Genomic DNA, 13,581 nt, shown 5'->3' with positions numbered 1-13,581 from the left:
GCAGAGCTGTGTGTGGGGCAGAGCTGTGTGTGGGGCAGAGCTGTGTGTGGGGCAGAGCTGTGTGTGGAGCAGAGCTGTGTGTGGGGCAGAGCTGTATAGTGAGGAGGGCTGTGTGTGGGGCAGAGCTGTATAGTGAGGAGGGCTGTGTGTTGGGCAGAGCTGTATAGTGAGGAGGGCTGTGTGTTGGGCAGAGCTGTATAGTGAGGAGGGCTGTGTGTTGGGCAGAGCTGTATAGTGAGGAGGGCTGTGTGTTGGGCAGAGCTGTATAGAGGGGAGGGCTCTGCTCTGTGGTGTGAACATTCCTGCACGCAGTCACTGATGTCTCAGCCGGTTGAACAGATCATGAGACTGAGGTATGTGCGGCTTCTGCTGTTACTGGTTCCAGGTCTCTTATCAGAGGAAACACTGAGCACGATGTGGAGACAAGAGGATTATAGAGGATACAGTGCGACATATTGGGGGATATAATGAGCTATATTGGGGGATGTATGGTGAAGTGTTGGGGGATATAATGAGCTATATTGGGGGATGTATGGTGAAGTGTTGGGGGATATAATGAGCTGTATTGGTGGATACATGGTGAAGTGTTGGGGATATAGTGATCTATGCTGGGAGATGCATGGTGAAGTGTTGGGGGATATAGTGAGCCATGTTGGGGGATGCATGGTGAAGTGTTGGGGGATGCATGGTGAAGTGTTGGGGGATATAGCGAGCTATATTGGGGGATGTATGGTGAAGTGTTGGGGGATATAGTGAGCCATGTGGGGGATGCATGGTGAAGTGTTGGGGGATATAGTGAGCCATGTTGGGGGATGCATGGTGAAGTGTTGGGGGATGCATGGTGAAGTGTTGGGGGATATAGCGAGCTATATTGGGGGATGTATGGTGAAGTGTTGGGGGATATAGTGAGCCATGTGGGGGATGCATGGTGAAGTGTTGGGGATATAGTGAGCTATGTTGGGGGATGCATGGTGAAGTGTTGGGGGATATAGTGAGCCATGTTGGGGGATGCATGGTGAAGTGTTGGGGGATATAGTGAGCCATGTGGGGGATGCATGGTGAAGTGTTGGGGATATAGTGAGCTATGTTGGGGGATGCATGGTGAAGTGTTGGGGGATATAGTGAGCCATGTTGGGGGATGCATGGTGAAGTGTTGGGGGATATAGTGAGCCATGTGGGGGATGCATGGTGAAGTGTTGGGGGATATAATGAGCCATGTTGGAGGATGCATGGTGAAGTGTTGGGGGATATAGTGAGCCATGTTGGAGGATGCATGGTGAAGTGTTGGGGATATAGTGAGCTATGTTGGGGGATGCATGGTGAAGTGTTGGGGGATATAGTGAGCCATGTTGGGGGATGCTTGGTGAAGTGTTGGGGGATATAGTGAGCCATGTTGGGGGATGCATGGTGAAGTGTTGGGGGATATAGTGAGCCATGTGGGGGATGCATGGTGAAGTGTTGGGGGATATAATGAGCTGTATTGGTGGATACATGGTGAAGTTTTGGGGATATAGTGAGCCATGTTGGGGGATGCATGGTGAAGTGTTGGAGGATATAGTGAGCTATATTGGGGGATGTATGGTGAAGTGTTGGGGGATATAATGAGCTGTATTGGTGGATACATGGTGAAGTTTTGGGGATATAGTGAGCCATGTTGGGGGATGCATGGTGAAGTGTTGGGGGATATAGTGAGCCATGTTGGGGGATGCATGGTGAAGTGTTGGAGGATATAATGAGCTATATAGGGGGATGCATGGTGAAGTGTTGGGGATATAGTGAGCCATGTTGGGGGATGCATGGTGAAGTGTTGGAGGATATAGTGAGCTATATTGGGGGATGTATGGTGAAGTGTTGGGGGATATAATGAGCTGTATTGGTGGATACATGGTGAAGTTTTGGGGATATAGTGATCCATGTGGGGGATGCATGGTGAAGTGTTGGGGATATAGTGAGCTATATTGGGGGATGCATGGTGAAGTGTTGGGGGATATAGTGAGCTATGTTGGGGGATGCATGGTGAAGTGTTGGGGATATAGTGAGCTATATTGGGGGATGCATGGTGAAGTGTTGGGGGATATAGTGAGCCATGTGGGGGATGCATGGTGAAGTGTTGGGGGATATAGTGAGCTATATTGGGGGATGTATGGTGAAGTGTTGGGGGATATAATGAGCTGTATTGGTGGATACATGGTGAAGTTTTGGGGATATAGTGAGCTATATTGGGGGATGCATGGTGAAGTGTTGGGGATATAGTGAGCCATGTTGGGGGATGCATGGTGAAGTGTTGGAGGATATAGTGAGCTATATTGGGGGATGTATAGTGAAGTGTTGGGGGATATAATGAGCTGTATTGGTGGATACATGGTGAAGTTTTGGGGATATAGTGAGCCATGTTGGGGGATGCATGGTGAAGTGTTGGGGGATATAATGAGCTGTATTGGTGGATACATGGTGAAGTTTTGGGGATATAGTGAGCCATGTTGGGGGATGCATGGTGAAGTGTTGGGGGATATAGTGATCCATGTGGGGGATGCATGGTGAAGTGTTGGGGATATAGTGAGCTATATTGGGGGATGCATGGTGAAGTGTTGGGGATATAGTGAGCTATGTTGGGGGATGCATGGTGAAGTGTTGGTGATATAGTGAGCTATATTGGGGGATGCATGGTGAAGTGTTGGGGGATATAGTGAGCCATGTGGGGGATGTATGGTGAAGTGTTGGGGGATACAATGAGCTGTATTGGGGGATACATGGTGAAGTGTTGGGGATATAGTAAAGTTTTGGGGATATAGTGAGCCATGTTGGGGGATGCATGGTGAAGTGTTGGGGGATATAGTGAGCCATGTTGGGGGATGCATGGTGAAGTGTTGGGGGATGTATGCTGAAGTGTTGGGGGATATAGTGAGTCATGTTGGGGGATGCATGGTGAAGTGTTGGGGGATATAGTGAGCCATGTTGGGGGATGCATGGTGAAGTGTTGGGAGATATTGTGAGCCATGTTGGGGGATGCATGGTGAAGTATTGGGGAATATAGTAAGCTATGTTGGGGGATGCATGGCGAAGTGTTGGGGAATATAGTGAGCTATGTTGGGGGATGCATGGTGAAGTGTTGGGGTTTATAGTGAGATATGTTGGGGTATATGGTGAAGTGTTGGGGTTTATAGTGAGCCATGTTGGGGGATGCATGGTGAAGTGTTGGGGGATATAGTGAGCTATTTTGGGAGGTATATGGTGAAGTGTTGGGGGATATAGTGATCCATGTTGGGGGATGCATAGTGAAGTGTGGGGATATATTGAGTCATATTGGGGGATGCATGGTGAAGTGTTGGGGGACATAGTGAGCTATATTGGGGGTATATGGTGAAGTGTTGGGGGATATAGTGTGGCATGTTGAGGGATGCATGGTGAAGTGTTGGGGGATATAGTGAGCCATGTTGAGGGATGTATTGTGAAGTGTTGGGGGATATAGTGAGCCATGTTGGTGGATGCATGGTGAAGTGTTGGGGGACATACTGAGCTATGTTGGGGTATATGATGAAGTATTGGGGAATATATATTGAGCTATTTGGGGGATGCATGTTGAAGTGTTGAGGGATCTAGTGAGCTGTGTTGGGGGATATAGTGAGCTCTTTGGGGGGGTATATGGTGAACCATGTTGGGGTATGCATGGTGAAGTGTTGGGGGATATAGTGAGCTACATTGGGGAGTATATGGTGAAGTGTTGGGGGATATAGTGAGCTATGTTGGAGGATGCATGGTGAAGTGTTGGGGGACTTAGTGAGCTATGTTGGAGGATGCATGGTGAAGTGTTGGGGGGATATAGTAAGCCATGTTGGGGGATGCATGGTTAAGTGTTGGGGGGATATAGTGAGCCATGGTGGGGGATGTATGTTGACGTGTTGGTCGATATAGTGAGCTATATTGGGGGGTATATATTGAATTGTTGGGGGACATAGTCAGCTATGTAGGGGGATGAATGCTGAACTGTTGGGCGATATAGTGCGCTATATTAGGGGGTATATTGTGGAGTGTTGAGGGATATAGTGAGCTATGTTGGGGGATGCATGGTGAAGTGTTGGGAGATATAGTGAGCTATGCTGGGGGATGCATGGTGAAGTATTGGGGGACATAGTGAGCCATGTTGGAGGATGCATGGTGAAATGTTGGGAGATATAGTGAGCTATGCTGGGGGATGCATGGTGAAGTATTGGGGGACATAGTGAGCCATGTTGGGGTATGTATGGTGAAGTGTTGGGGGATATAGTGAGCTATGTTTGATAATGCAGGGTGAAGTGTTGGGGGATATAGTGAGCTATGTTGGGGGATGTATCATGAGGTGTTGGGGGATATAGTGAGCCATGTTGGAAAATGCATGGTGAAGTGTTGGAGGATATAGTGAGCCATGTTGCGGGATGTATGGTGAAGTGTTGAGGGATATAGTGATCTATATGTGGGGATGCATGGTGAAGTGTTGGGGGATATAGTAACATAGTTTTTAAGGTTGAAGGAAGACTAAGTCCATCTAGTTCAACCCATAGCCTAACATGTTGATCCAGAGGAAGGCAAAAAAAACCATGTGGCAAACACTAAGCTCCACATTGGGGAAAAAAATTCCTTCCCGACTCCATACGACAATCAGACTAGATCCCTGGATCAACGCCCTATCAAGGAATCTAGTATTTATAACCTGTAATATTATACTTTTCAGGAAAGGCATCCAGGCCCTTCTTAAATTTTAATAGTGAATCCCTCATTACACATCATGCGGCAGAGAGCTCCATAGTCTCACTGCTCTTACAGTAAAGAATCCCCGTCTGTGATTATGATTAAACCTTCTTTCCTCCAGACGTAGAAGATGCCCCCTTGTCCCCGTCTCTGGCCTCAGAGTAAAAAGATCAGTAGAAGGGTCTTTGTACTGTCCCCTCATATACTTGTACATAGTAATAAGATCCCCCCTAAGCCTTTGTTTCTCCACAGTAAATAACCCCAAGTGTAATAACCTATCTTGGTATTGCAGACCCCCCAGTCCTCAAATAACCTTGGTCGCTCTTCTCTGCACCCGCTCTAGTTCAGCTATGTCTTTCTTATACACCGGAGACCAGAACTGTACACAGTATTCTAAGTGTGGTCGCACTAGTGACTTGTATAGAGGTAAAATTATCTTCTCCTCATCAGCATCTATGCCTCTTTTAATGCATCCCATTATTTTATTTGCCTTTGCAGCAGCTGCCTGACACTGGCCACCAAACTCATTTAGCATATTGGCTTTTTGCTCATCCTCATCCACCATTTCACCCAGACTATTTTTAAGGGGGCCAACACTATCATTTTTTTAGTTTTTTTACTATTTATGTAGTTAAAGAATATTTTGGGGTTATTTTTTACATTCTCTGGCAATGAGTCTCTCTGTCTCAATCTTTGCTGCCTTGATTTTGTTTTTACAGAATTTATTTAATTTTCTGTATTTATTTAATGCCTCATCACTACCTACTTGCTTTAGTTCTCTAAATGCTTTCTTTTTGTCACTTATTGCGCCCCTTACAGCTCTATTTAGCCATAGTGGTTTCCTCCTATTTCTAGCATGTTTATTCCCATAGGGTATATATTGTGCACAGGTCCTATTCAGGATGTTAATAAATGTCTCCCATTTGCTTTGTGTAGCTTTATGTCTCAGGATATCGTCCCAGTTTATTGCACTAAGATCATCTCTCAACCGTTGGAAATTTGCCTTCCTGAAGTTTAGTGTCCTTGTAACCCCTCTACTACACATCTTATTAAAGGATACATGAAAAAGTATTATTTTGTGATCACTATTACCCAAGTGACCCCCAACTCATATATTTGATATGCGGTCTGGCCTGTTGGTTAATATTAGGTCTAGCAGTGCCCCCCCCTTCTTGTTGGGTCCTGAACCAGTTGTGAAAGGTAATTGTCTCTCATAGTTGTCAAAAACCTATTACCTTTACTTGAACTACAGGTTTCTGTCCCCCAATGTATTTCCGGGTAGTTGAAGTCTCCCATAATAATGACTTCTCCTTGAGTCGCTGTTTCATCTATTTGCTTTACGAGGATATTCTCCGCTACTTCCATTATTTTTGGAGCTTTATAACAAACCCCTATCAGTAATTTATTATTTTTCCCCCCTCCCCTTATCTCCACCTAGTCAGGGCCGGCTCCAGGTTTTTCTGGGCCCCGGGCGAAAGAGTCTCAGTGGGCCCCTTTAACACATACCACGATTCATGATGCAGAGATACCGCAGAGAAATATATATATATATATATATATATATATATATATATATATATATATATATATATATATATATATATATATATATATATATATATATATATATATATATATTACAATGCAAAGATTTCACTTCTTACATTACATGAGTGATATCTACTGTAAATTCCACAATAGCTCAGAAACCGGTGAATCGCTCCACACAGAATAGTGGCCCCCATATAAGGCTCCATACGGAATACTGGCCCCCATATAAGGCTCCATACGGAATACTGGCCCCCATATAAGGCTCCATATGGAATACTGGCCCCCATATAAGGCTCCATGCGGAATACTGACCCCCATATAAGGTTCCATGCGGAATACTGACCCCCATATAAGGCTCCATGCGGAATACTGGCCCCCATATAAGGCTCCATACGGAATACTGGCCCCCATATAAGGCTCCATACGGAATACTGGCCCCCATACGGAATACTGGCCCCCATATAAGGCTCCATACGGAATACTGGCCCCCATATAAGGCTCCATATGGAATACTGGCCCCCATATAAGGCTCCATGCGGAATACTGACCCCCATATAAGGTTCCATGCGGAATACTGACCCCCATATAAGGCTCCATGCGGAATACTGGCCCCCATATAAGGCTCCATACGGAATACTGGCCCCCATACGGAATACTGGCCCCCATATAACGCTCCATACAGGATACCGGTCCCCATATAATGCCCCATACAGGCTGTCCCCCCCTTATAATGCTCCATGCAGGCTGTTACCCCCCACATAATGCCCCATACAGGCTGCCCCCCCCCTTTATAATGCCCCATGCAGGCTGTTCCCCACCTTATAATGCCCCATGCAGGCTGTCACCCCTCCTCTTTATAATGCCCCATGCAGGATGTCCCCCCCCCTCTTTATAATGCCCCATGCAGGCTGTTCCCCACCTTATAATGCCCCATGCAGGCTGTCACCCTTCCTCTTTATAATGCCCCATGCAGGATGTCCCCCCCTCTCTTTATAATGCCCCATGCAGGATGTCCCCCCCTCTCTTTATAATGCCCCATGCAGGATGCCCCCCGCCCTTCTCTTTATAATGCCCCATGCAGGATGCCCCCCGCCCTTCTCTTTATAATGCCCCATGCAGGATGCCCCCCGCCCTTCTCTTTATACTGCCCCATGCCTCCATACATTAAAAAAAAAAAATCAAATACTCACCTCCCTTCTCCTCACCTGCTACCTGCTGCCCGCTGCCCGCTGCTCGGGTCCGAACTCCAGCGTTGTCGGCGTCTTCCCGCTCAGCGCTCCCTGTGACGGCTCAGGGGAGGGCGCGGTGTGAAGACGTCACCGCGCCCTCTGACCTGAGACGTCACAGGGAGCGCAGAGCAGGAATAGAGCTGATCTGCGGAGGCACGGGGAGAGGTAAGTATCCGCCTGCCGGGGCCCTGAGCAAGCGGCGGAGAAGGGCGGGCGCTGACACCGCTCTCCTCCGCCCATAGCCCAGCGGGGTGCGCGACCGCCAGTGGGCCCCTCTGCCTGCTCAGGGCCCCGGCATTTGCCCGGGTGCGCCGGGTGCTGACGCCGGCCCTGTCTCCACCCACAGGGACTCTACATTTTCATTAGATTCACATATATCCTCCCGCAAGATGGGTTTTAAGGATGATTTTACATATAAACACACCCCCCCCCCCCTTGCTTGTTTGTACGGTCATTTCTGAACAGACTATAGCCCTGTAAATTACCTGCCCAGTCATGGCTCTCGTTCAGCCACGTCTCAGATATCCCTACCATGTCAGAATTATTTTCCAACAAAATTAATTCTAATTGCTCCATTTTGTTGGGGGCTTCTGGCATTAGTGTACATGCATTTTATGTATCTCTCTGTACCTCTATTCCATCTTACTTTATTAACTGTTCTAACCCCACCCCCAATTTCTTTATTTGTGCCCAGGTCACTATCTGCACTATCTTCCCCACCTAAAAAAAGGAATACCCTCCCCCCAAATCCCTAGTTTAAATACTCCTCCAACCTTCTAACCATTTTCTGCCGCAGCACAGCTGCACCCTCCCCATTGAGGTGCAGCCCGTCCCTCGCGTAGAATCAGTAGCCAAGTCGGCCCAGTTCTCCAGGAACCCAAAACCCTCCTTCCTACACCAGTTCTTGAGCCACTTATCTCCCTAATCTCCTGTTGCCTCTCTGGCGTGGCACGTGGTACCGGTAGTATTTCAGAGAATACAACCTTGGAGGTCCTTGCTTTCAGCTTGCAGCCTAATTCCCTGAAATCATCTTTAAGGACCTTCCACCTACCTTTAACTTTGTCATTTGTGCCAATGTGCACCATGACCGCTGGGTCCTCACCAGCCCCTCCCAGTATTCTGTCAACCCGATCAGCGATGTGCTGGACTCGAGCTCCAGGTAGGCTGCACACTGTTCGACGATCCCTGTCTTTGTAACAGATTGCCCTATCTGTTCCCCTAATAAATGAGTCCCCCACTACCAGCACCTGCCTGGCCTGCCCTACTCTCCTATTTCCCTCTTTACTGGAGCTGACACTCCTCCGGCTTTCAGGGGACATGCCTTGCTGCAGCAGTGCTACCCCTGTACCGTCACCCCCCTCATCTGCCAACTTTGCAAATTTATTGGGGTGTGCCAGATCAGGACTTGACTCCCTGGCACTCTTCCCTCTACCCCCCCCTTCTAAATGTCACCCAGCTAGCGGCCTCACTGTCCTTCAGCTCCCGACTACCACCCTCCCCCACATCTACCCCTGTGAGCAGCTGCTCAGTGAGCAGCAGATTCCTTTCCATATTGTCAATGGATCTCAGTGTTGCCAGCTGCTCATTTAGATCCAGTACCTGGGCTTCCAAACGCACAACGTGCACACATCTCGCGCAGCAGTAAGCAACCTCGACCGGCTGTTCAAGGATTGCATACATGTGGCAAGATGTAGAGCTCATTTCCTAATGGGGATTGCCCTAGACAGAAATGTTAAGTAAAAAGAAATGTAAAGAATTAATAAAATACAGACAGCAATTCAGTCCTAATTCCTCCCTTCTAAACTCCCTGAATCCAAGTCACTGAACAAGTCACACACTTACTTCCGTTTGCACTTACACTCCGGTCACGCTCAGCTCGTTCACACTCGCTAAGGAAGATGATTTAAAGAGGTTTTTTTTCCCCCTTTTAGCTGCAATGCAACCTACAGCTCAATGCACTTCCAAAGTGTTGGGGATATAGTGAGCTATGTTGGGGGATGCATGGTGAAGTGTTGGGGGATATAGTGAGCCACGCTGGGGGATGCATGGTGAAGTGTTGGGGGATGCATGGTGAAGTGTTGGGGGATATAGTGAGCTATGTTGAGGGATGCATGGTGAAGTGTTGGGGATATAGTGAGCCATGTTGGGGGATGCATGGTGAAGTGTTGGGGGATGCATGGTGAAGTGTTGGGGGATATAGCAAGCCATGTTGGGGGGATGCATGGTGAAGTGTTGGGGGATATAGTGAGCCATGTTGGGAGGATGCATGATGAAGTGTTGGGGATACAGTGAGCCATGTTGGGGGATGCATGGTGAAGTGTTGGGAGACAAAGTGAGCTATACTTGCGGTATATGGTGAAGTGTTGGGGGTGTAAGGTAGCGGTATTGATCATGTTAGGGGGCACTCACTTCACAGGGTCAATTAAAGCACACAAGCCACGTTTTCCAGTAAACTAAAGTCCAGCAGTTTATTACATGTCATAAACTGCTTATAACATCGTCCATCTCAGTTGCTCGCAGGCATGTTACACATGTAATGTCCTAGAGCCTTTCCAGTGACAGACATGCCCACTTGGCTTTAGATACAGACTTCAGCAAGGTACAACTTCAATGTCCATATAAAGAACCATTTTTACCTTTGCCGGGTCTCAGCTGCTTCTCTCAGCTCTGTTCTGCCACAGCTGTGGCTTTAAGGCTTCCCAGCCATGGTCTCCAAGCCAAGTGCCTTCCAGGGCTACTGCGTCCCAAACACAAGGATTTAGCCTCTTGCCTCACCAGGCCTCTCTCTTCCAACCTCTCCAGGGTAATGGTGTCCCACACACAGGGATCAGGCCTCATGCCTTTCACACCTGTTTCAAAACTACCAAGGTTTATATATCAGTCTGTGCACATAGGACCTGTGATGATGTCACAGTCATGTGATCAGTCACCTGAGGGGAGGTACATGGTCAGCCAAAACACACCCCCTGGACATTTTAGCAATGCAGTAAGGCGCTGCATTACAGGGGATATAGTGTTCCATGTTGGGGGATGTGTGCTGAATTGTTGGGGGAAAATAGTGAGCTATATTGGGGGGTATATGGTGAAGTGTTGGCGATATAGTGAGCTATGTTGGGGTATATGATGAAGTGTTGAGGGATATACTGAGCGGTGTTGGGGGATATAGTGAGCTATTTTGTGGGGTATATGGTGAAGTTTTGGGGGATATAGTGAGCTATTTTGTGGGGTATATGGTGAAGTTTTGGGGGATATAGTGAGCCATGTTGGGGGATGCATGGTGAAGTGTTGGGGATATAGTGAGCTATGTTGGGGGATGCATTATGAAGTGTTGGGGGATATAGTGAGCCATGTTGGAGGATGTATGGTGAAGTGTTGGGGGATAAAGTGAGCTATGTTGGGGGATGCATGGTGAAGTGTTGGGGGATATAGTGAGCCATGTTGGAGGATGTATGGTGAAGTTTTGGGGGATATAGTGAGCCATGTTGGGGGATGCATGGTGAAGTGTTGGGGATATAGTGAGCTATGTTGGGGGATGCATTATGAAGTGTTGGGGGATATAGTGAGCCATGTTGTGGGATGCATGGTGAAGTGTTGGGGGATGTCAGGAAACAGCACCCACTTTTGGGTCAGACTTTGCAGCCCTCTGGCGCCCCCTTATCCTGCTGGTCAAACCCGGTATTGACCGAGTATAAGCACGGGTGCAGCTGCTCTATTTTATGTCGACTAATGTGGCACGTGATGTGACAGGACGTATATATACCACCAGTTCCTTCCAGGAACGTATATATACCTCCGACAAGCCACCCTCAAACCACAATATCACATAAATACTGGTATACTGCCACCACCGATCGCTTATCAGGTGGATCGGGTACCCGTTAGGTAACGTGAATTAGCGGGTGAGGAACGTGTTTGCGCGACATAGGACAAGAAGAACAAAACTGGTAAATAATAATGATTTACTCCCAAAAGGGGGCAGTGTTTACAAAAGATATACAAGATATTACAAAGAGACAATTTACATATATGAATAAACATTTATTAAAATAAAAGGGATAAGTGATAGCAAAACCTGCGCCACGTGGTGATGGTCTCAGATTCTGTGGGTGGGGACGGCTCCCCGGAAAGTAGATGTGATTCCTTCACGCAGCGTGTAGGGCATGCGTCTGACGTCCCTGGTTGGAATGACTTGGAAAATGGCCGTTCCAGTTTTTACTAAAGGGCCAAACGATTAGGAGACACCCATTTTGTTTACCTCACACGGGGGCTCGGTTTTGTGAAACCACCCAGCTGCATAGAACATAAAAACCTTCAGATTTCATATCTTGGTGTGGGGGGGGGGTCCTACATCTAAGATGGAGACATCATGTTGGCCGTCACTAATTTTCATGAAGATTGATATCAAATATGAAATCGCTATGACGCTCAGAAGCTCAGAATAAATTATCCCAGTTCCCGGTCGTTTCTCAGTTATGCAAGATATACGATTATAATGGGGAAAAGGTGAGCATTCCAAAAATGTGGTCCCTGTGTTTGTGACCGTCATGCGCGTTTTTAAATTCTACATTAACTGTACAAGCTTTTAAACAATGGGAATTTTGGAGGGAATAACTATTTTGAACTAGAAGCCGCTCTGCGCTGAGGGTTTACGACGGTAATAAAAATTCTTAGGGTGGGGGGCAAGCACTGCAGTTCTATGTCTTACAAATGGACAGGGGGGGGTGGAAATTTGAGACAGCTCTCATTTTTTTAAAGCTAGGACCAAAAATACACTTTGCCTGACAGGGGATATAGTGAGCTATGTTGGGGGATACATGGTGAAGTGTTGGGGATATAGTGAGCTATGTTGGTGGATGCATGATGAAGTGTTGGGAGACATAGTGAGCTATACTTGGGGTATATGGTGAAGTGTTGGGGGATATAGGGTTCCATGTTGGGAGATGTGTGCTGAATTGTTGGGGGATATAGTGAGCTATATTGGGGGGTATACGTATGGTGAAGTGTTGGGGGATATAGTGAGCTATGTTGTGGGATGCATTGTGAACTCTTGGGGGACATAGTGAGCTATATTGGGGGGTATATGGTGATGTGTTGGGGGATATAGTGAGCTATGTTGTGGGATGCATTGTGAACTCTTGGGGGACATAGTGAGCTATATTGGGGGATGCATGTTGAAGTGTTGAGGGATATAGTGAGCAGTGTTGGGGGATATAGTGAGCTATTTTGTGGGGTATATGGTGACGTTTTGGGGGATATAGTGAGCCATATTGGGGGATGCATGGTGAAGTGTTGGGGGACATAGTGAGCTACATTGGGGAGTATATGGAGAAATGTTGGGGGATATAGTGAGCCATGCTGAGGGATGTATGGTGTAGTGTTGGAGGATATAGTGAGCCATGTTGGGGAATGTATGGTAAAGTGTTGGGGGATATAAAGATCCATTTTGGGGGATGTATGGCGAAGTGTTGGGGGATATAGTGTGCCATGTTGAGGAATGCATGGTGAAGTGTTGGGGGATATAGTGAGCCATGTTGGGGGATGTATGGTGAAGTGTTGGGGGATGCATGGTGAAGTGTTGGGGGATATAGTGAGCTATATTGGGGGTATATGTTGAAGCGTTGGAGGATGCATGGTGTAATGTTGGGGGACATAGTGAGCTATATTGGGGGTATATGGTGAAGTGTTGGGGGGATATAGTGAGCCATGTTGAGGGTATATGATGAAGTGTTGGGGATATATTGGGCTATGTTGAGGGATGTATGGTAAAGTGTTGGAGGATATAATGAGCCATGTTGGGGGATGCATGGTGAAGTCTTGGAGGATATAGTGTACCATTATGGGGGATGCATGTTGAAGTATTTGGGGACATAGTGAGCTATATAGGGGGGTATATGGTGAAGTGTTGGAGGAAATAGTGAGCCATGTTGGGGAATGTATGGTAAAGTGTTGGGGGATATAAAGATCCATTTTGGGGGATGTATGGCGAAGTGTTGGGGGATATAGTGTGCCATGTTGAGGAATGCATGGTGAAGTGTTGGGGGATATAGTGAGCCATGTTGAGGGATGCATGGTGAAG

The 13,581-nt window shown here is 47.3% G+C and overlaps 1 protein-coding gene across 1 annotated transcript in view; it reads left to right on the top strand.

The window, feature by feature from the left end:
- The first annotated feature begins 221 nt into the window (after window positions 1-221).
- SLC4A2 (solute carrier family 4 member 2) overlaps window positions 222-13,581 on the top strand; it is a 364,938-nt gene continuing 351,578 nt past the window's right edge. The window contains exon 1 of the mRNA XM_073677122.1: window positions 222-353. The gene's annotated coding sequence lies outside the window, so the exon portion shown is untranslated. The remainder of the gene's footprint in view (window positions 354-13,581) is intronic.

This window comes from Phyllobates terribilis, unplaced genomic scaffold (assembly GCF_046119375.1).
Source record: "Phyllobates terribilis strain yellow unplaced genomic scaffold, ASM4611937v1 Scaffold_4__5_contigs__length_816908805, whole genome shotgun sequence".
Classification (NCBI taxonomy): domain Eukaryota; kingdom Metazoa; phylum Chordata; class Amphibia; order Anura; family Dendrobatidae; genus Phyllobates; species Phyllobates terribilis.
This window is presented reverse-complemented; position numbering and strand designations above follow the sequence as displayed.